The following is a 26,054-nucleotide window of genomic DNA, read 5'->3' on the forward strand; positions in this document are numbered from 1 at the left end:
TCTGTGTAGTGGTGAGACCAAAATATCCTTTTAGTGATATCACATGTAATGTTGGCAACTGAGATTTAAAAAAACCCGCGAGATCAGGAGAAAGAAATCTCCAGAAAATTGCTAGATTTTCAACTTTTATCGTCTGAAATTTTCAAAAATCGCTAATTCACTCCCCCCCAAAAAACTCCATATTTTAACTTCATACCATATAAAAAATTATAAATATTGTATATTCAATATATAAAATGTTCCGTGTTTTCTCACTATAGGTTTCTGGAATTATATTGAAGTGGTTAGCTCCCCAGAAGGCTTACATATTTTATCAGCATGTTTTACCTGTTTTTTTTTTCAGAGAGGGTATTTTTTTTTTTGCAAGAAACAAATCATAAACTCACAATAATGGTGCAACATACTGGGTGTCCGTAAAGTTACTATACAGTCTTACAAGCTACTATACAGACACCCTACAGCTACACAAAAATAAATATTAACTATTAATACAAATATAATACAATAAAACAATAAGACTGTATAGTAACTTTACGGACACCCTGTATTTTGAAATTAGAAAAATAAAAATAAAAATTTGTTTTAGCATGTTAAAAGTATTTAGGTTGGTAGATAATTAAATTCTACTGTATTGGTATAAGTTTTTTTGCTGTTGTTTCTTGCTTTTTACAATTTTCGACTAAATACTTCTAAATTAAGCGGGGTTGCTTAGGTCGTATTTTAAACTAAACTTCGGAGGTTGGAATGCACCCCCACCTTGAATGTACTTGAAAAAATCGATTTTATAGCGAGATTTAAGAATGGTTAGCCGAAAAAAAGGTGAAAAACAAAACAAATAATCAATAAATAATTGTTACCAAAGGCAATAAATGCTACTTTATTTACTTACATGAATGAGTTTATTGTATGTTTTAAAGTATTTTCAAGCGCTTTTCTTTATTTTTTAATCTAAAATTGCGGGTGAGTGGGTGCCAAATATCTCCAGATTTTCTAAAATTCCCCTCTAGATTGCAAACAAAATCTCCAGATCTAGCGGGGAAACCGCTAAATTGGAAACACTGGTCACGTGACGGGAAGCGGTAATAAATAATTGTCCCTAAATAAAAATAAATTGCTTATCGGTACAAAGAAAACCACCTATTTATTATAGGAAAATTAAGTATAATTTTGTAATTAAAAAGAAATATATAAAAACACACATGGGTATAGTAAACATATTATACCAAAACGTGGAAGCCATCCGTCCAGTGGTTCTTTAGACTATTAATTGCGAACGAACCAAGAGTTACATTTATATATATATATATATATATATATATATATATATATATATATATATATATATATATATATACACACACACACACCCTACCCCACCCTAAAGGAAAAGAAAAAAAATCATTAGTAGAAAGAGATAGCGACTACAGCCAGGTCAACGTCTCCCTGGACAATCCCAATAAAAGAGCAATACAAATTCAGCATACCAATGAATAATAAACACTTACAAGCCCCCACCCCTTGGAAAAACTTCAAATTAACTACGAAAATCGCCATTTTTACATCTCCAACACATTTGAAAATAATTTCTGACGAGGACGCATCACAGACCGTCTGAAACGCGCGTAAACGATTTCAATGACTTAAAAACATTATTACAATGATCCAAACATAATTCTCAATGAAAAACCAAGACAGGGAATAATAAAATAATGTTAAAAAATACACATTGCTGGTGACTACTCCCTTATTTAAATATACATCTTTCTTTCGTTGGAATTTCATTACCCATTTTATATAAATATATCTAACTACAACGACAGAATGCCACCAACACGTAAAAAACCTGTAGAGGATACACCAGAATCCCAAACAACACCCAACATGGAAAACAAACATCTCGAGGATGAAATTTTAAAACTGAATGAAAAGATGGACAGAATAATCCTCATGATATCCCACCAACAGGATAAGATACTAACCAACATCGACGAAATTATAGAACTCCTAAAAAACAACAAGAACATTTAGAACATCTAAAGGAACCACATATCCGGAATGAAGCGCTGAAAACAAAAGAAAAAACCCTCCAAACATGGAAAACTCTTATTAAAAAGAGAAAAATGGCCTACTACCGTGCAGTCAAATGCAGCGACACCGCCCTAACCTACAGGACATTTTTAACCATGGAGGAGAAGTTTATCCCAAACAAATTCCGAGAAAAAGTCACACCACAAGACACAGAGGAGCAGAAAAAAATAAAAAAGCCCTAAACATATCAAAACTACAAGCTGAAATCGACATACAGGAGGACAGAAAGATACACCTCACAGAGGAATACACCAAAATCGACGATAAAATACTCACCGATATCAGAAAACTATGCCCCAAGGAGACCCACCAATTCCTTATTGGATTAGGGAGTCTGAATGCAGAGAGGAGGAGGAAAAATCCAAAAGAATTATCGAAAGGAAGATAACCTGGCTAAAGAATCTACCAGAAAAAGAAAAAAACGAACAAGTACCGAACATGACCAGTCAAACCTACCAAAAACCGAAAGATACCCGATTTCAACAGCTGGAGAGATTCCAAAACAAAGGTAAGAAACGAGACACACATCACTCTCAAACATACCCACACAACAGACCCAAACACACACAACGAAACGACCGGAACATATTCATACCATACACCCATCCCCACCAACAAACTCAACCAAAACTCCCATATAGAACACCACACATCCACACAAGAACACAGACACCATACAAACACAAATACTACTACCAAAATGATCCAAAAAAACATATCAACAACCGACAACCCACTACCACATGACAACATTAAATGATACAACCTCCCACAACAATACGAAAATAGTTACTACCAACCACGTCACCCAACTAAGCCAAGAACCCACTATCTCTTACCCCACCCCACCCACACAAACCACCAAAAAATCCCCCTACTTAACAACCCCCACCGTAACAACCCAATGGAACTAAACCACCCCTATAGATACCACCCAACACAAAACAATCTTTACAAAACCCACCCCCAGTACTCCACAGTACAAAACCGACCCCCAAAATACCCCCCACACAAACACAACCAATCCGAATACCCCAGGTACCATCATAACCCATACATCCCCACAAAACGACACAACCAACCTCCCAACCGAATCAACGAAACTAACGACCTTCACAATCATTTTTTAGGAATCCCTCACAAAATGACACCACCAGACTAGACAACAAAAAACCCAAAGTCATCAACCTATCTACAGAGACGCTTACAAAGGACGAAATTGAAGTACTAAAACTAGGCCTCAAATTCTGCCCAACTCCCAGAAGTAACATAGCAGAGTTAAAGAAAGACCTCAAAGAATTTGAACGAAATTTAGACTCATAGATATACTTAACGACAGTGATAACACAACAGACGACTCTCTAGTGAAGAACAAATCAACATACTTCCCCAACAAACATTACAACACAAAAGAACTAAATACCTTCTTTGAAACACTCTGGAACCTCAACCCCCAACAAAAAGAAAACCCCACCAGTAATCTAACACGAAAACAAAATCAAGCACTTAAAAAAATCTAACACAATAACAACTTAGTTATAAAGAAAGCAGACAAAGGTAGTGCAGTAGTTATAATGAATAAGAACTTCTATAAAACAAAAATTTCAGAATCACTAGGGAACGAAAATTATTACAAACCAATTAGCTCTAACATAGACGACACAACCATATCTAAAATAACAAAACTTTGCACAACATACAATAGTACATTAACTAAAAAAGAAAAAGACTTCCTTACAAACTTCACAACAAAAACAAATATCTTCTATGGGCTACCCAAAATACACAAATCTAACCAGGTAAGACATGCTATCAACATACAAAAGTCGAAATACATAAGCACTCCAAACCCCAACGACCTCACATTCAGACCCATAGTAGCAGGACCATCATGCCCAACAAGCAGACTTAGCAACCTAATAGATATACTATTACAGCCCTTCACCAATCTAGTCAGAAGTTTTGTAAGAGATAACACACACTTCCTTAGCTCCCTACCACAAACAGTAGACGATGGGACTATACTAGCCACATTCGATGTTAGCAGCCTATATAGCAATATCCCACACAATCTAGGAAAAGAAGCTATCGCATATTGGATTGACAAACATACACAGACTTTACACCCCAGATTCAATAAACAATTCGTAATTGATAGCATCGACATAATCCTCAATAAAAACTCCTTCCAATTCAATAAAGACAACTACATCCAAATACTAGGCACAGAAAAGGGTACCAAAATGGCACCGACATATGCCACCCTTACACTCGCTTACCTAGAAGAGACCCTTTATGAAAGGATAGAGCAAAAGTACGGGCACAATATAAAAAACACTCTTCATAAAATCTTGGAAAAGATACCTAGACGACTGCTTTATCCTCTGGAGAACCTCATGGGGGGATATCACAGAACTCCACACTTTGCTACAAAATCTACACCCAAAAATAAACTTCACACTAGAACAAAGCCCCACAGAACTACCTTTCCTAGACATCCTAGTAACAATAAAAAACAACATAATCACAGACATCTACCACAAACCCACAGACACTCAACAATACCTCCACTTCAAAAGCCACCATCCTAAAAACTGTCTAAAATCAATACCCTACTCCCTAGCACGTAGAGTCTGCACCATAGTAACAGACAGACACCTCCGTTCAACTAGACTGAATGAACTACAAATAACACTGCGGAAAAGAGGATACCCACTACCACTAATACAGAAAGGTATTGAACTGGCTGAAAAAATTCCAATAGACCAACTAAGAACCCCAAAAGAACACAACAAAGAACAAATTCTAGCATACGTCTCTATACACAACACAAACAACCCAGAACTATTCACACAGATAACAAAAAACCTTATCCTCCTCAATCAGAACGACAAACTAAACAACATACTTAAAACAACAAAAATAATAAAAAGCAAACGCCAACCCAAAAACTTAAAACACATCCTAACTTCCTCAAAACTCGTCCCACCTACTACAAAATGAGTTACAAAATGCAACAAACCGCGATGTGGAGTATGTGACATAATAATAGAAGGTAACACATACACATTCAAAAACCCAGCACAAACATTCAAAATAAAAAAGGATCTAAATTGCACCTCCAGAAAGGTAGTATATGCACTAAGATGCACAACATGTAACAAATCTTACATAGGCGCCACCAAAAATTTCAGCAATAGAGTGGCCTTACATAAGAGCAACATACAAAATTGCAGATAACAGACACCTCTATGTTTCAAAACACGTACACACATACAGTGGAAACAGCTTCAAAATAATGCCAATTTTCCAAACAGACAATTATTTTTATTTACTTACACAGGAAAAAAAACTTCATCACCAGATTCACTCCTGAACTGAACAGAACCTAATACTATCACACAAAAACATGAAATGCAAGGTACACTCGCATGCACACCCATACACATACACATATACACACCCACACATAAATCAGAACCGACACATTAAAACACACAGACGTGCGCGCATACAACCACACACAGACATAACACCCCTATCTCTAATACAACACACTGAACAATACCAACCCTACTTACACCTAGAACCATAGTACAATATCTGTTCCAACACCTCGCTCCCTCCTCAGTCAGTGGAGGAGAACCCCCTCATGACTGAAACGACTATCATCCCTTCTATCATCCCCCTCCCATATCTATACCACCTCCAATGCTCCCCCCCTCTGGGGAATAAAATCTTCCCCACACTAGGAACCGATCCTGGGTCTGGCCATACCCACATGGGGAGACAAATACATAGAAACATTAAAAAAAAACTATTTTAAATACACCCCTCTTTCTAAACAAACATAATATAAGGAATACCCGAAAAGACTAAAACGAAAAATCACAATACTAAAATCCAAGAATCCAAAAAATAAATATTAAAATAGAATGAATGCACCCCTACCCTTATTTCAGAAGAGCCAGTCCCCCCCTTCCCACACATACACATTAGTAACGACCTCGGACCACAGCCGCCTTCCTAAGGAAGCAAATAACCCCAAAATACTATAAAGCAATATACACATTCCCAAACCAATAAAAGCAAACACACACACGCACACACACACGCACACACACACACATAAACACACATAAACACACACACACACACACACACACACACACACACACACACACACACACACCCTACCCCACCCTAAAGGAAAAGAAAAAAACATTAGCAGAAAGAGATAGCGACTACAGCCAGGTCAACGTCTCCCTGGACAAGCCCAATAAAAGAGCAATAAAAATTCAGCATACCAATGACTTACAAGCCCCCACCCCTTGGAAAAACTTCAAATTAACTACGAAAATCGCCATTTTTACATCTCCAACACATTTGAAAATAGTTTCTGACGAGGACGCATTACAGACCGTCTGAAACGCGCGTAAACGATTTCAATGACTTAAAAACATTATTACAATGATCCAAACATAATTCTCAATGAAAAAAGACACGGAATAATAAAATAATGTTAAAAAATACACATTGTTGGTGACTACTCCCTTATATATATATATATATATATATATATATATATATATATATATATATATATATATATATATATATATATATGACACTATCGTTTGCTAAGGGAAAGTTACTTCATCTATAATCGAAACCGAAACTAAACCGTATGAAGAATTCTTTGTAAAATTAGTTATTCCATAAAATGAAAGGTCATAAAAATGAAACGATCGTCACTCGGAAAAAAGATGTAAGCTTGACACACAAAATAAACACGTCCGATCGTATTAATATATAGAAGATTGTTTTGACGTACGTATATCGCGAATAACGTGGATTCTGCTCTTATTTTAGACTAACATAGATAGCTAGCATTGCCCGTTTATATAAAAGGTTTTGCTATACTAAAGATAGCATTTTAATGGTGGGCAAGGTCGACACGTTCACAACAATTTCCAAGAACTTGTTTACGTTGGACTTACGAAAACGGCGATATTGTAGTCAGCTTGAAAGCAAACTAGCAGAACTAAACTACAAGCGGACAGTTCGAGGAAAGAAGCTTTGTTTATGGAATTAATGTTTAAGTATCAATAAAGAGTGGGGAAATTATTGATAGTGGTTTTAATTAGATAAGTGTTTTTGTGAAAGATTGGCAATGGAGGATCATAGATTGCAGCTCAATCAAGCACTTGCCATGAAAATAACGATAGAGCAGAGACAAGATCGCAGCGTCTCGTGTGAGAAAGAGGTTGCAGAGAAGAGTAAAGAACACCAAGTACTAAGTTAAGAAATCAGTTTTGAACACTGTCAAGACTTGATAGGGTGCTATAAGCAGCTCCTGTCCAGATGTGGCTACAGTACTCCATCCAAGGACATACTTGACTTTTAGACATATAGAGGATTGTATCGACATTGAGATATCTGCTGGAGCGGTGGAATGAGCTATCAATTTTTTGAAACAGATCTGATGGATGTGCTTCATTTCAGATCAGGAGTGAAGGTCAGACTAAGAAGTTTGTCTAAATAGTGCTCCCAAGACGAGAGCTATTCATTTCAATTCGGATCAGATGGGGGTCAGAGTGTCGATGATGGAAAAAGATAAGCTAGGTTTTAGATGCATTAAAACTAACCATCCACCTTCTTCCCCATTGCATCATGTGTTAAAGATCAGAGAAGAGAGTCAGAGTTATTGGTCATTTCCTGTCTTTGAAGTGTTGCCATAGATCGAAGTGTCGTCTGCATTAATTTCTACCAATAATCTTAGAATGTGATTTGGGAGATCATTTATAAAGATCAGGAAGAGAATCGGGCCCAGATGGACCCTGATGGACGCCAGTATTAATTCTGCGAGCTTGTGAAATTCTGATTTCTGCTCATCAACCACTACTTTTATAAACCTATCAGGGAGAAAGGATTTAATATTTGATAATACATATCCAACCATTCAGTAACTGTATAGATTGTGTAGTAGACCGTTATGCCATACCATATCAAAAGGTTTTGATATGTCAATAACAATTGACCTAGAAACGAATCTCGCGTCGAGAGATTCGCTAATCCTGTAAGATATTACTGTTCGCACATCTACTGTAGATCTGGGAGATGTAAACCATTTTGCATGGCACTGAGTAGAATATTTTTGCTGAAAGAGTTTATCACTTCTCTGTTGAACAAAGATTCCAGTAACTTACTCATGACACACAGGAGACTGATTAGTCTGTACCGAGAGGGAGATGACCGATCACATAAATTTTTATTACGGGGCAGAATGATGAGGTTAATCAGGGTGTTGGGGCGCATTTCTTTTTAAGACAACGTTTAAACAACTTTGTAGCTATGGGCTAAATCTGGTTGAGGCATTTTGGGAACTATGATTGGAATGCCATGGGAGCCAGTTGCTTTACTGGAATCGATATTTTTGATGCACAGTTATTTGTATGTGGCATAACGTGTTTTCAGATACAGGAGGAAATACGGGGCGGGATAGGCGGCTCTGATCGCGTAGGGTACAATTTGTTGCAAAAGTTCTTAGCAAAAAATTTTTCTATATCTGATGTTGATGAGATTACTCCAAGTTGATGATGGTTGGGATAGAAAACACGCTTCGGTTCAGAACCCTGTTTTGTATTAGATAAAATGATAAGAACCACATTGCTGTTACTTTGGATTTGAAGGATTTCACATAAAACTCGCGTTTTTTATTACTCTTTACCGTAGTTGCTGGCAATTCTAAAGGCGGCTTAAACCTCAGTACATCTATTTCGCTGAGAGCAGTTAAAATTATGGTTTCTGTGCAAAATGGCAGCAGCATATTTTCAAGAGAACCACTGTGGCCTGTTAGGTTTTTGTAAACTTCTTTATGATCAACACTATAAATTAAATCAAGCCCGTTCTACTGTGGATATTTTAACTGTAATCCCCAAATGCATATACTATGAACTGGATAAGACAGGTGAAGTTAAGGCTTTAGCTTTTAATATATATTTGATAAAGTGTGGCATTAACGGCTTCTAATGAGAATTAAACCCTACAGAATTTCTGGACGAATACTTAACGTAATCAGACTCTTCCTAGACAAAACAAAAAATTCAGGTTGTCCTCGATGGCTGTACGTCTAAACAACATAACATAAGTGTACTCCAGAGGCCGATACTTGGATTTTTATTACTCCTGGTCTTCATAAATGACATTCCTGATAAAATTGTGTCTGAGATACGTCTATTTGTAGATGAAACTTCACTCTATTATAGACATGGCAAAAAACCTATGTACACATATAGAAGACAATGACCGAAAAACTAGAAAACAGCCTTGTCGGTAGTAGACTAAGGCTGTAAGTGGATGGTAACATTTAATGCTACTAATATTAAGCTTCTCTCCTTTAACCACTACATAAATAAAAAAAACCTTATCAACTACCGATTGCCATGACAAATAACATCCTACTTTGTAGCATATCCGTGTAACTCCCTGGCTTAACATTCATAGGCAACATAAATTGGAACAAATACATGTAATGACATTGCCAAGCCTTGCTGCAAAATGATAGGCTTTCTCAACCGTGCTAGTACTAAAACTTGAGATTATCCTATAATACTAAAAAGCCACAATCCCCACATACATGGAGTACTGTCATCATATATTAGTTAGTGCAACTACCACTAGTCTCTCACCCTTAAACTGTGTTTGCAAAAGAGGCTCAAATCTAATAGGTCCCACACTATTGGCTAAGCTTCAACCTCTGTCCAATAGTCGAAATTTTGCATCACTGTGACTGTTTTTCAGTACATTAATGGAATATGCTCTGATGAACGCATAGCATTTGTATTTTCTCAATGTAATATTTCTTCCATCCCGAAAATCAGTAAAAATCTCATCCCTTCAAAATTAAGGGTCTAGGTGACGAATAGCATTTTATTCTAATAGTTTATTTCCTCGGATTCCTAGACTTTAACATTCTTATCTCATTTACTGCGCCCCACTGGTGTACTAACATGCAGAAGTGTTAATGTAATGTGAACAGACATCTCACGACTCAACTCCATACAATATTATGTTAGACACGATTCCAAATAGTAGCCCCTTACGACCAAGTAACATTACACATTGTTTGGAGTAATTAAGAGCGAAAATGTATAATTTTGCCAAAAGCACTGCGTGTAGTTGTATGCTTTCTGTAATCTTACATTTTTTCTTTTCATGTCTATTTGTTATAAACAGCCGCCGCTTCAAATTCTATTTGAATGTCCTGGCTAAAGATTCTAGTTGTGTTTATCAACTTTATCTTTATTTTTGTTTTTATTTCTCTTTTGGAAATAATTTCAGGTCGTCCGTATACATGAAACGGTCTATTTCTTCCCCTCTGTTTGAAAATTACACTCTTTTCTTATGTTGTTGAGTGACACCATTGCTGTGATAAACAGCAGTAGTAACTGGGAACCTCGATGAAAAATGCATCTCAGTATTTTGAGCTGGGTTTTACAAATTTCTGTTCAAGTTACTCTCTTTATAAAACCGATATTTTTCTCCGCTATTTTGTAAACTATTAGGCATTCAATTATTCCAATTGTATATTCATTCATAGTTAATGCAAACCATAGTTAGATTCATTTTTGCCTTTTTATTCTATGCAAAATATTTATTATTATTATTATTATTATTATTATTATTATTATTATCATTATTATTATTATTATTATTATTATTATTATTATTATTATTATTATTATTGTTAAATAAGACAAATAAAACCGAAGTTTTTCATGAATTTTTATTTGAAACAGTGATACATGGAACTGTATAACGTTATGATAAGCGATACATATCTCTATTTATATGAAATTATGCATGTGTACATACACATACTTGTATATAAATAAATCCCCTCCTTAAATAATTAACTGATAATCATTTTGGAACAAACCTTCTGTATATAATGCTTGGTAATGTACGGTATATTTAATTTTTTTTAGGCACGTTAGGCAATGAGAGAGTTTAAATTCTTTCGTTAAAATTCAATTGCCTCCGATTTTGTTGTAACATTTTTAGCAAGTCTTATACACCAATCTATAAATACTACACATATTTTAGTTTTTGGATTATTTTAAGGGTTATTAGGATTAATTATTCGTGCACACATAGCATTTGTAAATTCAAATAGTTCGGATTTGCATTTAATTTGATATATCCTCATCAGATACCAATTTAACAAGATTCCCTGAATTTCAACCTTTCTTGAAGATCTATAGGGCTAAATTCTTTTTATAGTTTTATACATTGTATAGAGTCAAAATAATGTAATAGATTTTGATTAAAATTGTAATAAGGATTCTAGGTTTAGTAGCATGATATTTTGATTTTAATCGTAAGGAGATATAAAACTTATGCAAAACTGCTTTGTTCACAGAATAAATTTTATCCGCTCTATGAGAATGATAAAACACCACTAACTAAATCCTGGCTTAACAAATAAAACAACTTTTAAGCAAAATTCGAAAATTACATAATCTACTTCAACTGAGATACACTGCTTCCAAAGCTTTTCTAAATATTCGATGTCAATTTTTCCAAACAATTTGTCTTTGACCATAATTCTCTTCAGTTTCTGATATCACTTCTTCAATCGAGTCTTTTCCTGGGGCATTATTTTGAAGTCTAAAAACAAACATTAGTCACTTGGGGAAATCGATAGAAAAGGGTAGGCGCGAAAGCAATTCTAAATGTATTAAATTGTATTTGCCATCCCTACAATCAACTTGTGACAAGGTGGATTGTCTTGGCGAAAGAACATTTTTCTTCATTCATAGCGATCTCGCCATTCAAACGTGGCAGGTCCTTTGAACACAGCTTTCTCATTGATATAACATCATGCTAGATGTTGAATAGACTGATATCTTCAACTACTTCACTATCTTATGGAACTTCAATTTACGATCGAATAAAACGAATATGTAGACGTTTTTTGGTATTTTCCAGGACAACTGCCGAATGCGGCACCCCTGTTTGGTCAGTATCATTTATGTCTATACTACTGCTTTTAAAGTCATGTTAACCAATGTTTCCAACATATCAGACTCTGCATAACAATCATCAAATCATTGCTATTTTCGAGACGTATTTTTCCCATGAGAAAGAAATGTTTTGAAAATTTGAGAAATTGACTTAAATAACTGTCATTTGAAAAGAAATATCTGGATTGGGCTAAAATTTGGATGGTTATTATGTTATAGAGAAATGGATATTTTTATTAGTGGGGTCATTTCTCTGTCAGGCCAGGGATTTATTAAATGATGCATAAATAACTTTAAGTAAGTCAGGTGCATTACTGTTTTGTAAAGTTTACAATAAAAGGGGGTGCCTTTTAAAATTACCGATATACAAGAAAATTAATAAGGGAACATTACTGTACATTAAATCCTTAGATAACTCAGGATTTAATGCGGTGACGCCCACCTTCCCAGCGACTACGGATTGTTTTCAAAACTCAAACTATTGCTTTTTTTATATTAGAATTTGAATAAGAGATGCGCACATGTGAATGCCAATTATATTCAAGTGCGGAGTAAACTTCTACATTTATAAACTTATGAATTATGCGAGATGTATCCGAGTAATGTGAGAATTTTTACTTTTTCAAAACTTTACTATTTATACAGTGAACTCTCAAAGCCGTATTGTATCTCCTAAAATAAGATGAAACATTATTGCTATTCATATTGCTTAGAATCGCTATGGGACGAGTATTCTGCTAGTATATATATATATATATATATATATATATATATATATATATATATATATATATATATGCTGAATACTTGTCTTATATATAACTATATATATATATGTATATATATATATATATATATGTGTGTGTGTGTGTGTGTATATGTATATATGAGCATAAATGTTCCTGGTAATCTTGTTTATAGTTTTTCTCTTGATTCCATTTGTGAAAGTAAGTATAATTATTGCTCAAACCACTTGCACTAAAACAGGAGGGCCAGTGCATTGTGGTCATTTAGTTAATTACACCTTTGGTCCACTAGTCTGTAATTAATGCCTTTTTTACCGTTGGCGACCAGCCATGTCTTCTCTTGTGCAAGCTCACCTGTGACAAGTGAGAAGGGATCGTGTGGCAAAAGTAGAGTAAGGTGGCTGACTGGTTAGAGGTTGATGGTGGTGGTGACAGGTAGGAAAACCATGGACAACAGAGTGGACAAAGTGGAATTTGGTTTGGCACCTGAAGAAACGATGAACACCTAACATTAATCTCGCACCTTTATGTCTTTACGCCCACCCCTAATACACTATATTATTCTTTTTATTATTTTGAATAATTTTCTGTGGAATTTCATTAGTTACCATTATTTTTTTATTACCCTTTCTGTCTTTCTTTATAGTATTATTTTTTTTATTTTTATTTTTTTTATTACATTTTCACCCCAAACAAGGCACATTGCCACTCAGGTGTAGGAGGCTACTATCAGGGTTAGCAACTACGGGGGTACTATGTAGGGATTTGGGCAGCAAGATGTCGGTTCACGTTGCACTTAAACTTCTGCATGTCAGTACAGTTAGGGAAGCATGATCCTGGAATAATATTGTATTTGCATTTCACATCTTTCTGTTTGTATAATTTTTCTTTTTTCAAACATTGTTTATATCATTTCTGTCCCTTTTCTTCCGTTTCATTCATTGATAGACGTTTCTTTCCCCCGCTTCCTGTGACTCCTTCTTTTTAGGTTTTTGAAATCACGTTCTTTCTTTCTCTTCTTTTCGCTTTTTTCTACTCCTTTCTCTCTTTGATTTGTACTCACTTTTTATTTAGGTTATTATAACTTAAAACAGTGTATAGATATTTGTTCTCGTATCCATCCTCTCGCTTTTAGTCGTACCTTAGAAAAGATGGAAAGAAGAGATAGGAAAGAAAGCTAGGCGTGTAGGTAGATAATACACACACACACATACACACACACACACACACACACACATATATATATATATATATATATATATATATATATATATATATATATATATATATATATATATATATATATTTATTTATATATACACAGAGAGAGAAGGAGAGAGAGAGAGATGCTTATTGAAAATTTTATCTTTTTCTTTTCTTTTTCTTTCTGTTTTTATTCTTTCACTTTTTCTTTTCATTTCTTTCTCACATTTTTTTATCGTCTGACGTTCACTTTTTCTTTCGCTTTTTTCATCTGCGTAATTTTCTTAAATCTACATATACTACGGTTTCATCCTTACTTCGCTTCTGTTTTTTTTCTTTTTCCATATCTTTCTATTTTCTTTCCGTTTTTTCTATCATTTTTATCATAAACTTCTTTTCTTTTAGTTCATTTTAAACACATTTATCTTTATTCCTACCTTCTTAGATATATTTTTTTCGTATAGTTTTATTTTAATTTTTCTACTGTTCATTTATAGCACAGGTTGTTGTTATTTCTTTCTTCTTCTTTCTTTCAATATTCTTTATTATATTTCTTATTTTCTTCATTTCATTTCCTTTCCTCCATTCTTTAATTTCGTTTTCATCTTTTTCCTTCCTTTTTCCAATTTTTCTTTTCTTTCTTCTTCCTCTGTTTTTAATTCTTTTTCTTTTCTTCAGTATCATTTTTTTCTTTACTTTATTTTTCCTATTATTCATTTATTATTTCTTTCTTTGTACTATTTTTGTTTCATTCATTCATTCTGTCCTTACCTTTATTCTTGAAAAGAATATTTAATTTCCTTTTGATCTATGTTTTCTTTATTCGTGTTTTTTTTTCACTTTCTTTCTTCGCTTCCTTTCTTCGCTTCCTTTCTTCTTTCTTTGTTCAGTAACTTTTTTTTAATTTCTGAACATACACTCGTACCCAATCTACCCATTTCCCTCTTTATTTAATGTCTTTTATAAATCCTAAAACACTTAATTTTATCTCCGACTACTACTCAGCCTGTTTTTTTAAACTGTATACTACCCACTCTCTCTAATTCTTCGGTCATCAAACCTTCTCTTTCTTTTACTTTCTGTTTTTCTTCTTTCCATTTCCATTATTTACCATTCTTATTCGTTCTTGACTTTTCTCGCTTCACACAAACACACAAATACTCTTGAAAACTGGCGTCCTCACACAGAAAACGGTAAGTTAACACTTATATATATATATATATATATATATATATATATATATATATATATATATATATATATATATATATATACTAGCTTGCTTTTCCTGCTGCTTATCAGCGTGCAAATTTCGCTACTTTAAATACTTGAACCACCAATTAAAAATATTATAAACCCAAAACAATTTTTTCTCATTTATTCTTATCGATAAAACCTAACATTTTTAAATTCCGACACAAATTTACTAATGAACTAAATGCCACTATAAAGAAAGGAAGGGCAAATACAAATAAAATTGTTTTTGACAAAAATAGAATATTTTGTAATGTAGACTTAGAATATATATCATTACGAAGATTTATCTTCATTTTAAATTTATTAATAATATTAAATGCATTTATCCGGCACGACTCAACTATATTATTATCTCACTTTCGTTTAAATTACATATATTAATCCATATACGCTGTGGAATATAGATTCCGATTGCGACACTGTCGAAGCATATTTTATTTAGCTTGTTTTTGACAGCGCATGTATATATATATATATATATATATATATATAATATATATATATATGTGTGTGTGTGTATAATAAAAATTAAATTCATATATATATAATTATTTTTTACTATATATATATATATATATATATATATATAATAAAAATTAAAATGAAAGCACTGCATTTTCTCCATTAAATTTGCGCGAACACTAGTTGATGGCCAACTGATGAGTTATAATTTTACTAAAAATTTATATATGAAAAGTGATCTCACATTCTAAAATTAATAATAGTATCTTTAAATGATACGAAAATATCTAGTGACACATTCGGTTAGTGTATAAACGCACCTGAATGAATAAATGCGAAAGTTTTTCTTTTCATCCTAACTATATTAATACCAAAACAGACAGTGATTATTTAATTATATGTCACAAAACAGAATTTTGTTATACCGTTGATATGGTATACTTCGGTCTTCTTAAATTAAATATATTTTAAATAAACGACTTGTAATAAATTAATATTTTATTATATATATATATATATATATATATATATATATATATATATATATACTTCCTTGTTTTTACTAAAACATCTGATGTCGCTTGGTTGTGAGAACAAGACATTGCACTTTCCACCTAGTCAAAAGGCCAAGCAACTGTGAAAATAATGTTTTATAGCTAAGCATTTTTAAATGACAAAACTGATTTACTCTATTATTTTATTATATTTTATATACGTGTAAATATTGTAGTACTTGTTCTGTTGTCATGAAACCATCCTCCTAGTAATTACTTCTTCCTTTTGGGGAGGTTTGGGCTCTCAGCTATTACATACTCCTGTAGAGGAAGGAAACAATATATCATCTGTTCTGTTAGCATGAGACCGTCTTCTCAAGAATTATCTTCTGTTTTCTAAGGGGGCAGTGTAGTATCTATTCTGTTGGCATGATACCATACTCATAGTCCCCTTTTATGGGGTGATTCTCAATTGTAATACATTCTTGTTTTGCAGAACAGTATAGTATGCTTATGATACTATCCTTCCATTATCTTCTCCGTTTTTCGGTGGGTAGTGGACTGACTATCAATTCTGTAGTCATGATATTCTCACAGGCATTCACTCCACATTGGGGGGGATTTCTTCATAATATGATCTTCCCTGTCTTTAAGGAATCAGTGTAGTATATGTACGCTTGTCATGAAATCATCACAGGTTAATACAAATATAAGCGTCGGAGCGGACATATATTTGCTAGTTACTTGATATAATTCTGAATGTTATGTACAAAAACAGTTTTCTCTGTTTCTTTGTTATATATTAAACTTATTTTAAAAGATTTTTGAGAAAGAAGGCGAGTTTAGCGTTTCACTTGAATGTTAAAGTGTACAAAATAAAAAGAAGAAATATGTTGATGTTACTAGTCGTGTTGCCAAGAGAATATATTCCAAAATTCATATAAAAATTACAAATAAAATAGAAAACTTTATATATACAGTAGAACTCCGGGATACGACATAAAAATACATTACAGTATTAAATACATGTATATAATAAAATAACATTATAAATAACACTGTAAGATCGGGCAAATAGCGTAATCAAGGACCGGAAAACCTCGTATTCTACATCATACATGAAAAAATGTATCCTAGGGCCACCGTATCCCGGGGTTCTAATATATATATATATATATATATATATATATATATATATATATATATATATATATATATAGAGAGAGAGAGAGAGAGAGAGAGAGAGAGAGAGGGAGAGAGAGAGAAAGGAAGAGATAAGTATTAACATTTACAAAAACAATACGCTTATGTTACTGTGATGCTTAGACTATACTTCAATATTCAATATTATTCATTACTTTAGAAGATTAGTCTGTACATGCACAAACACACACACAGACACACGCACATGTACTCTTAATTGTTTACCACTTTTTCTTTCATTAGTAACTTAAACTCATTATGTTTGTCAAAAATGTGTACATACATTTTTATTTTCAATTCAGTACGACAACTCACCTCTACCTGACATCATTTTCTTGCTAAACGGCCATTCATTTAGTATTAAATTTTTCTTGTGACTCATAATGCCCTATCATCACATGCCACACACAAGCTATATAATCATGTTTATTCAGTACAAATAACATTCATATTTTACAGCAAGATAATTTTTTTAATTAATACACTAACCTTAAATAATCATTTTGCAGCATTTTCTCTTAGATTTTTACAATACTATTGTCTTTTAATTTTAAGTCAATCCTTATTTTAAACCTATTTGTCATTTATTTTACTATATCAATCAATGGTCCTTACCTAATCACAGTGTTCTATTTTATTTATTCATTTAGTTTGTTAGTTGCTTTGTTAGTTCTATTATATTTTTCAGATATTATTATGTATTATTTTTCATATCGATAATGTATTTCATTTGTCAAGTTCACTACGCTGTATAGTCTTGTATTCCATAGTAAATTATCTGTGTATCTATTACTTAATATTTTATTCTGCTCGATTATTATTAATAAATCGATCAGTTAATAATACATATTTAGATGCATTTAAGTTTTCCTACCATGATGTATTACTAAAATTCATGTCATCGTAGACTTAATATATAATTACTTATTTTTTTACTAATATTTATAATGCTGATTAAATATTCAAATACACACTTACTACTCTATTATCCACAATAATATGTTCAATAATTTGTTAATAGGTAAAATACGATATACTTGTTTCCGCTCTGACTATTATGTATACTATAATATTACTCCATCTATAGTGTTTTAATTTATTTATTTTTCGCTATTATATCAACATTTGCAAAAGTATGTTTTAATTATATTAAATAGGCTGCTGGATACCATGAAAAAAAACAGGTATGGGCAAAAAGACCCACTGCCTTGTAGATGCCATGAGAAAGGTAAAGGCTAAGGGAGTAAACCCAAACAAAACTCCGATAGGCGGATGGTGAAGGTCTGCAACATCTTTCCAACAACTCTTGCAGCCTCGATGGCCGCCTGTGTTGGCTTGCCTTTCCGTCAGAGTCTGTCTGCAACGTCGAGAGGGAAGCTCTGGTAACTGGGAAAACCTATGTTTCTTTTTATCGGTCTCCCAGTCTGAACCTGGGAAGATCTCTCCGACTTTGCTGTATCAGCATAGAAACAACACTAGTTATCAGTAGTTACCAGCTTTAAGCCTAACCTCCTTTAGCATAGAGCTGAGCACAAGAGTTTGCTCCTTACGGTGGGAATGATTTTTGGAGCCTAGTGGGCAGTCAACACTGCATCAGCCCGAGCAGCCATCGAACAATAAGGTACTACTACGCCACAACTTCCTTGTTTCATTGGGTGTGTGGAGATTAAACAGTTAGAAGGCTTAGATATAAGGAAAGTAAATGAAACCACCAGCCTTGCAGAGGAAAACTTGGAATGTTAGAACCATGCGTTTTGTCCTAGAAAAACAACAATCATCGACCATGAACTATCCAAACGGAACATTAGCATAGTCGCCCTCCAGGAGACACGTCTAGCTGACAGTGGTAGTCTCAAGAAGATATTCTACACATTCTTCTAAAAGGCCTGGAATCAAATGAACTCCTTCTGTCGTCAGTGGATCCACAAAAGACTAAGCGCATTCTGTCACTACACCTTATCACCTTCTCAGATCGGACACACTTCTTCAGCATCTACGCCTCCATGCTCTACTCTCCTGCCAAGGTCAAATATATCTTCTACGAAGAGATTGAGGTAAGGATAAAGCTAATTCCTAAAAAAAAACAGATCTTGTTAGGGACTTCAGCGCTCGGGTGTGTGCAGGCCACAGCTCCTAGCCACACCGCATTGGACTCTTTGGAGATTGCTAACTCAATGAGAGCGTCCAGTGGCTTATGTAGCTCTGCTCTTGAAGAAACTTATCAATTAATAACATCTTCTTTGCCACCAACCTACACCACAGAGTGTCCTGGACATATCCTATATCCAAGCATTGGCACCAGTTGGATTTTCTTATCGCCCGGAAATTTACGCTGAACCACATGCTCCTTACACGCAGTTACCACAGTAACGATTGTGATATTGACCACTCCCTAGTTGGGAGCAAGGTGCATCTCTATCCTAGGCTGATCCATTGATCTAAGCAGAATAATCATCCTCGTATTCATACATCCCTGGACATTTCTGCAAAGCCATCGAAAATACTTTGGATGATTGCCCAGAAAGTGCGCCATAGACTAATGAGACTTCATCCGCTATGCTGTGTACAGGTAAAAGGGTAAAGACGACCGAAGACTGGCTCGAGGCTGGGATAGAGGAAATGGAACCTGCCATCACTGTAAATTGAGCAGCTCTTCTGGATCACAAGATACAGCTCTGAGAGAAGCCAACAACAATGCAAATAAGATTTCCCGCAAGTGTGCCTATGACTACTGGCTGAAATTATGTGGAGACATTAAGACAGCTGTGAACAGTGGCAAGATTATGGCCATATATAATGAGATGAAGAAAGCCTTCGGTACCAGTATCTCCAAGATTGCACTCGTCGTCCACCTCTTGAAAGATCATCATAGTAAGCAAATGGGGATATGCGCTGGCACTGCTAAGAACTGTACTCCAGAGAAAACATCGTCAGTGACAAAGCCATAAAGAACACCACACCACTGCACGTCATTGACAAGCTCGACTCACCATCCACCATCGATGAACTGATGAAGGCCACTGACTCACTTTTCTGTGGAAAAGCTCAGACAGTGACGGAATTCTACCAGACATTGTGAAGGCAAGAAAGGAGCATTCACTCATAGATCATCTCCACGGGATCCTGCTACAATGCTAGGATCGTCACGATCTACAATAGCAAGAACGACCGTAGCGACTGTAACAACTATCGCAGGATCTCCTTCCTCATAATCGGGTGGTCCTCAGCCATGTACCACTGCTTGATGACAGTTTAATCAGAGTTACAGTGAGGGTTTCAGGTTAAATGGTCAACGATCGACAGCTTCAAGAAAAGTTCTACTAACAGACACTCTCCTTGATCTGGCCAAGGCTTGGTTAACTAGACGGATCTTTTCACTCTTCTTCTCAGGATTGAATGCCCCTTTAACTCCTGAAGGTAATCATATCATTCCACCATTGCATTCCAGTATGATAGTTCATCATCGAAACTCTTTCCCAATCAGGAGTGGCGTGAAGCAATGATGCGTCTTGGCTCCTATGCTTTTTCGTATCTTCTCTTTTTTCGGCGCTATGTATTCCACGAGTCAGGCGACGGAATTTTTCTTCACACTAGGAGCGACGGCAACCTATTTAACCTCGCTTGTCTCTAGGTGAAGAGGAAGGTGAAACAAGTGATCATTAGATTTACAATCTTAGCAGATGATGCAGCTCTCGCGTCTCACTCTAAGAAGTCTTAAACGACTCATCACCCACTTTACGAACCCATGCACATATTTCACTCTCATTATCAGCCTGATCAAAACCAAAATCATGTGCGAAAATGTCAATATCACTCCTATAATTACTGTCGGTGACCACACCCTGGAAGTGGTAGACAAGTTCATTTACCTGCTCCAACCAACTTGTCTCTGAATAGATAAAGCAGTCATTGCCATGACTTGCTTAGCCAAAAGTGTAGGAAAACACCTTGCTGATACTCAACGCAAAGATGAGAGCGTACCAGGTCTGCGAGCTGAGTATTCTTATAAAGGCAATGAGTCCTTAACTTTGTACTCACACCAATAACGAAGAGTGAATGCTCTCCACATACGCAATCTTCGATATGTCTTAGGCATCACCTGGCAGACTCGGTCTGAAATGCAGTCGTCTTGTCCTAGGCTGGCATGCGAAGCATGTTGCCATTTTCACTAAGACGCTTCGCTAGTTAGGTTATCTCTGCAAGATGGAAGACAGTCGCATTCCAAATGACATTGTGAACGACGAGATTTCCCCTGGAACACAGCTAACTGGACGACTAACTCTACGCTAAAGGACACCTGTAACAAGGATCTGAATACTAGTGGTCTCCAACCAAAAGACCTCGAGTCAGAGACATCCGATCGCAAAAAAAACAAAAAAAAAACCGTTTCAGCCATAAAAAAACGTTTCAGCCATGTTCAACAAGTTACCTACATCTATAATTTCAAGTCTTTACACCTAAAATTGGCGGAGGAATTTGGTAGAATTTGCAATGGTCAACTCTTTCAACTTTGACCTTTTGGCAGCCAAATTTTCGCCCCAACACCCCAACACTGATTAAAATGATGATCTGAATACCCGTTATGTATAAATTATATATGTTTATACCCAAAATTGTCTTAGTAGTTTGCTAGACCGCAAAGATAAAATCTTTTGAACAGCTCAATTTTTCGACCTAAACTGATTAAAAAGCTTGTCTCTGAATACTCTGTATGTAAAATTTCAATTGTTAAGACCAGAAATTGGCTGTGTAATTTTGTAGAGACTGCAGAGGGCAACTTTTTTCTTTGATCCCAATTTTGACCCCTTAACATTTGTTTTTTGGGGCTCAAATCAAATTATAAAGTTTGGTCCATGTCCACGTAATCTACATTTAAAATTGTTTAAAAGTGTTTAGATCTAAAATTAGCGGAGAAGTTTGGTAGAGTTTTCAAAGATCAAATCGGCGAACTTTGACCTCTTGACAGCAAAATTTGTGGCCGGAAACCGATTAAAAAGATTTTTCCAAATCTCAATACTCCTTATGTCAAATCTCAAGTCTCTAAACCGAAAATTGACAGAGTTATTTGATATGTAAATGTACATCGATACTTTCGGTTGGAAATTCAACTCACAGGTTATAGATATCAAGTATACTATTCCTTAGCCGATGTTATAATGCCTCAACACATTATTTTATGTAATTCTTCACTGGGGTAGAAGAAAAGGTTAATTTAATTTTTATAAACATGGAAACGGTTTCCGTTTTGAATTTTGTACATACATATAATATAAGCACATGTAGTTATATATAAAATACATAGATATGTATATATATATATATATGTGTGTGTGTGTGTGTGTGTGTGTGTGTATGTGTGTGTACGTGTGTATGCATTATTTTACGTATTAATGTAAATGCTATAAGGAGATATATATTTATCTCCTGCATTTACTTCAACAGTGAGTAGAGTTAGGTAGCAAAGTTATGAAAATATAATTATGGCAAAAAGCTAACACAGAGGCTTCGTGTTTCATTATCGTATGGAATTGTTAGGCTCAAATATAAAGAATTAGATCTATTGGGTAGTTTTATATGCACAAAATCGTCCAGCCAATGAAAGCAACATATTCAAAAGTATCCCACTTATTTATTATTTATCTACTTGTATATTTTTATTTTTTGTTGGTTATATATTGATATATATTGCGAAAGTTCAGCTCAGCATGGTATCGTATGTTTTAAGCTTGAATAATAGACTCAGGGATATAAATATTATTTTTTTAGTTTTTATTATAAACAGTTTAAATAATAAACTATAAAAAAATTAGTATTTATGCATATGGACCTGCTCTACCAGATTGAATACTTATATATCATTTAAATCTGAACTTCTATAATATTGTGAGTGAATATAATGCTGTTATTATTAAAAAAAATTATCACACTCTTTAGGTTTTATTTATCTTAGCTCTTTCTTAATAAAAAAAATTAAAAAACATATCTTTCTCTTTTATTTTTATTTTAATTTGAACCATTTGATGATATGGAGGAATATTTTTTAACCTGTCTATTGAAACAGTTTGTGATTAAGTTAATACACTCATCGTTTTAATAATAATAATAATAATAATAATAATAATAATAATAATAATAATAATAATAATAATATATACATATATATAGATATACATATGCATATATACATACATATATACATATGTGTGTATACAGACAGAATAGTATCTAAAGTAATATGGAGATTTTTCTTCTTATATGATATTGAAAAACAGAACACAAAATATTCAAAGTTACATTTAGCAATGTTTTTCAGAATAGTCTAGCAAAAGAAGTTATTTTTAATTTGATATGTGCCCCGAAACCGACTTTTATATCCAAAAGTCTGATAACCTATTATATACTTGAAATTGTGAACAAAAAGTTGGCACATTTTCAGAAAGAAGTACTACAACAAACCAATTACAGCATAAGAAGCTCCCATTACTTTGATGAAAAAAAAACGAATGGATGAGTTAAAATATGTGAGCATTATTCCACTGGACTGCACAATTTCTCAAGTGGGCATCAATAACCCTAACTTTTGCCACAGGATTTTTCCCAAAATTTAATTGTGGAAGTGCTTTGCAAAAAATTGGTTTTCGGATGTTTTTCTGCAGTTTGAGATTGATGAAGTCAAAATAATTCTTGAAAATCAGCACACCCTGAGGACTACTATTTTAGCAAACAATGGATGGAATATTAAACAGATAGTCAGAAGTTGCAGCATTATTCGATGATATCATTGTTTCAGGTTTTTACACAACATAGATATATATTTTGAATTCAACATTTGAGTTAATTCATCAGTATCGAATTAATGTAAAAATAAGCAAATGTATTTCTTTCGAAAAAGGATTAATTATATGAGAAGAAGTATTTACAAAAATGGTCGACAGCTAAACCCAGACACATTTCAGCTATTAAATATATCCCGCAGCGGCAAGCAGCAAAAGTTTAGGTCTTTCTGTGGAATTATTATCCATAGCTTTCCTGATAACAGTAAAAACCATGCATGAAGCTCATTGACACCTGCAAAGCCAGATAATAATTAGATAGAGAAGGGCGTATTGGCAATTAATTTTACCACAAAACATTATAAAATGTTATAAGAACGTCACGACCATTATCACAAAACAGAGGTCTCTTTTCCGGGATTAGGAAAGGTATCACAGTCTATATAGCTAACCGTCTCTTAAGATGTTGACTTATCATATTTTAACAAGAAATTGTTCAACTGATACAATCGGATACTCAGAGCCTTTACGAAGACTGGTGGATTAGCAGCTTAAATTAAAGGACAATTTAATAATTTCTGTAATATATGTTAAACCATACTCGTACATTAATTAAATGCTCGACTTAGCTGCCAGAACACAAAATTACTGGCTACATCGTTTGTAATACATTTGAGAAGGATCATTTCGCGTGATGTGCTTGGTAAAACATTTAACTACTGAATTTATTATAAATTATGGATTATGTATTCTAAGTAAAAAGGTGAGTAACGTGGGTACATTATTACTTTTTTAATTTACTAATGAGAGATGCCACAGTTCTCTATCATCCTAAAAACATATGCACTATGTTATTTATATATTAAAGCAAACTATATTTTGTATATATTTGAAGCTATATTTATTGCTTATCCCTGCACTGGGACGCATCGCAGAGTTGATCTCTATAATTTGCTCTATATTTTATTTAATTCGGTTCACTATTTTGCTGCATATCCATATTCTCTTGTGTTATTTTCTCTGAAAGACTATGTTGGTTTTAATCTTATTTGCATGAGAAGTTAAAAGCATGTTTCAGACTATAAACGTTTACAGTTATAATTATATTAGAAAGAATAAGGCAATATAGAAAGTTTGGAATTGTAGGGAAATGTTTATCTCCCCTAAAAAGGACATTCTGCTTGAGTCTAAAATAATTTATCTTTAAGAGACCGGGGACAAAACAGACGAAGTGTTATATACGAACACTTTGATGTTACCTTCCCTCGTCTGTAGGTTAACTAAAATGAAATATTTTGTATCTTATTTTTTTGTATTGTTTAATTTATCGAACTATTGTCCTCATCTTGGATGTTATTCACATAACGTTTCTACCAATGTAACATCCGATCATCCGATTTATTAGGAAATTATTTTGTCGAATTTGTATGGAATTTTGAAGAGATCCCTTTATTTTAGTCAATGGATTAGTTGTCCTCATTATCTTAGCCATGATCAGGTAGAAAAAGACTAAAGTAATTTGTAACTATAATTATATTATTCTCATACTAAGGATTAAAACATCAACCGCAAAAAAAATATTTAAAACTGATTATTAATTAGCAGCTGTTCCGTTACAGCTCGTGTTGGTATTAGCATCTCCAATAATTTACACAAATACCATACTTAATGTTATATATAAATTTATTAAACAGAAGAAATGAACATGAACAGCGCAAACCAGGGGAGCAAGTAGCATAGAAATATAGTTATGCCGAAGCAAGTATACAGGGGCATAGTTACACAATGAGTAACGTGTGT

At 34.0% G+C, this 26,054-nt stretch overlaps 2 protein-coding genes across 6 annotated transcripts in view; one reads left to right on the top strand and one right to left on the bottom strand.

The window, feature by feature from the left end:
• Window positions 1–26,054, bottom strand: part of LOC145254722 (sodium-dependent neutral amino acid transporter B(0)AT3-like) — a 219,232-nt gene that overhangs the window by 83,676 nt on the left and 109,502 nt on the right. The window lies entirely within an intron of this gene.
• Window positions 14,216–26,054, top strand: part of LOC145254723 (sodium-dependent neutral amino acid transporter B(0)AT3-like) — a 189,588-nt gene continuing 177,749 nt past the window's right edge. Inside the window, exon 1 of the mRNA XM_080113451.1 lies at window positions 14,216–15,258. The gene's annotated coding sequence lies outside the window, so the exon portion shown is untranslated. The remainder of the gene's footprint in view (window positions 15,259–26,054) is intronic.

The sequence above is a fragment of the Euprymna scolopes genome, chromosome 30 (genome assembly GCF_053919585.1).
Source record: "Euprymna scolopes isolate OS-2025 chromosome 30, ASM5391958v1, whole genome shotgun sequence".
Classification (NCBI taxonomy): Eukaryota; Metazoa; Mollusca; class Cephalopoda; order Sepiida; family Sepiolidae; genus Euprymna; species Euprymna scolopes.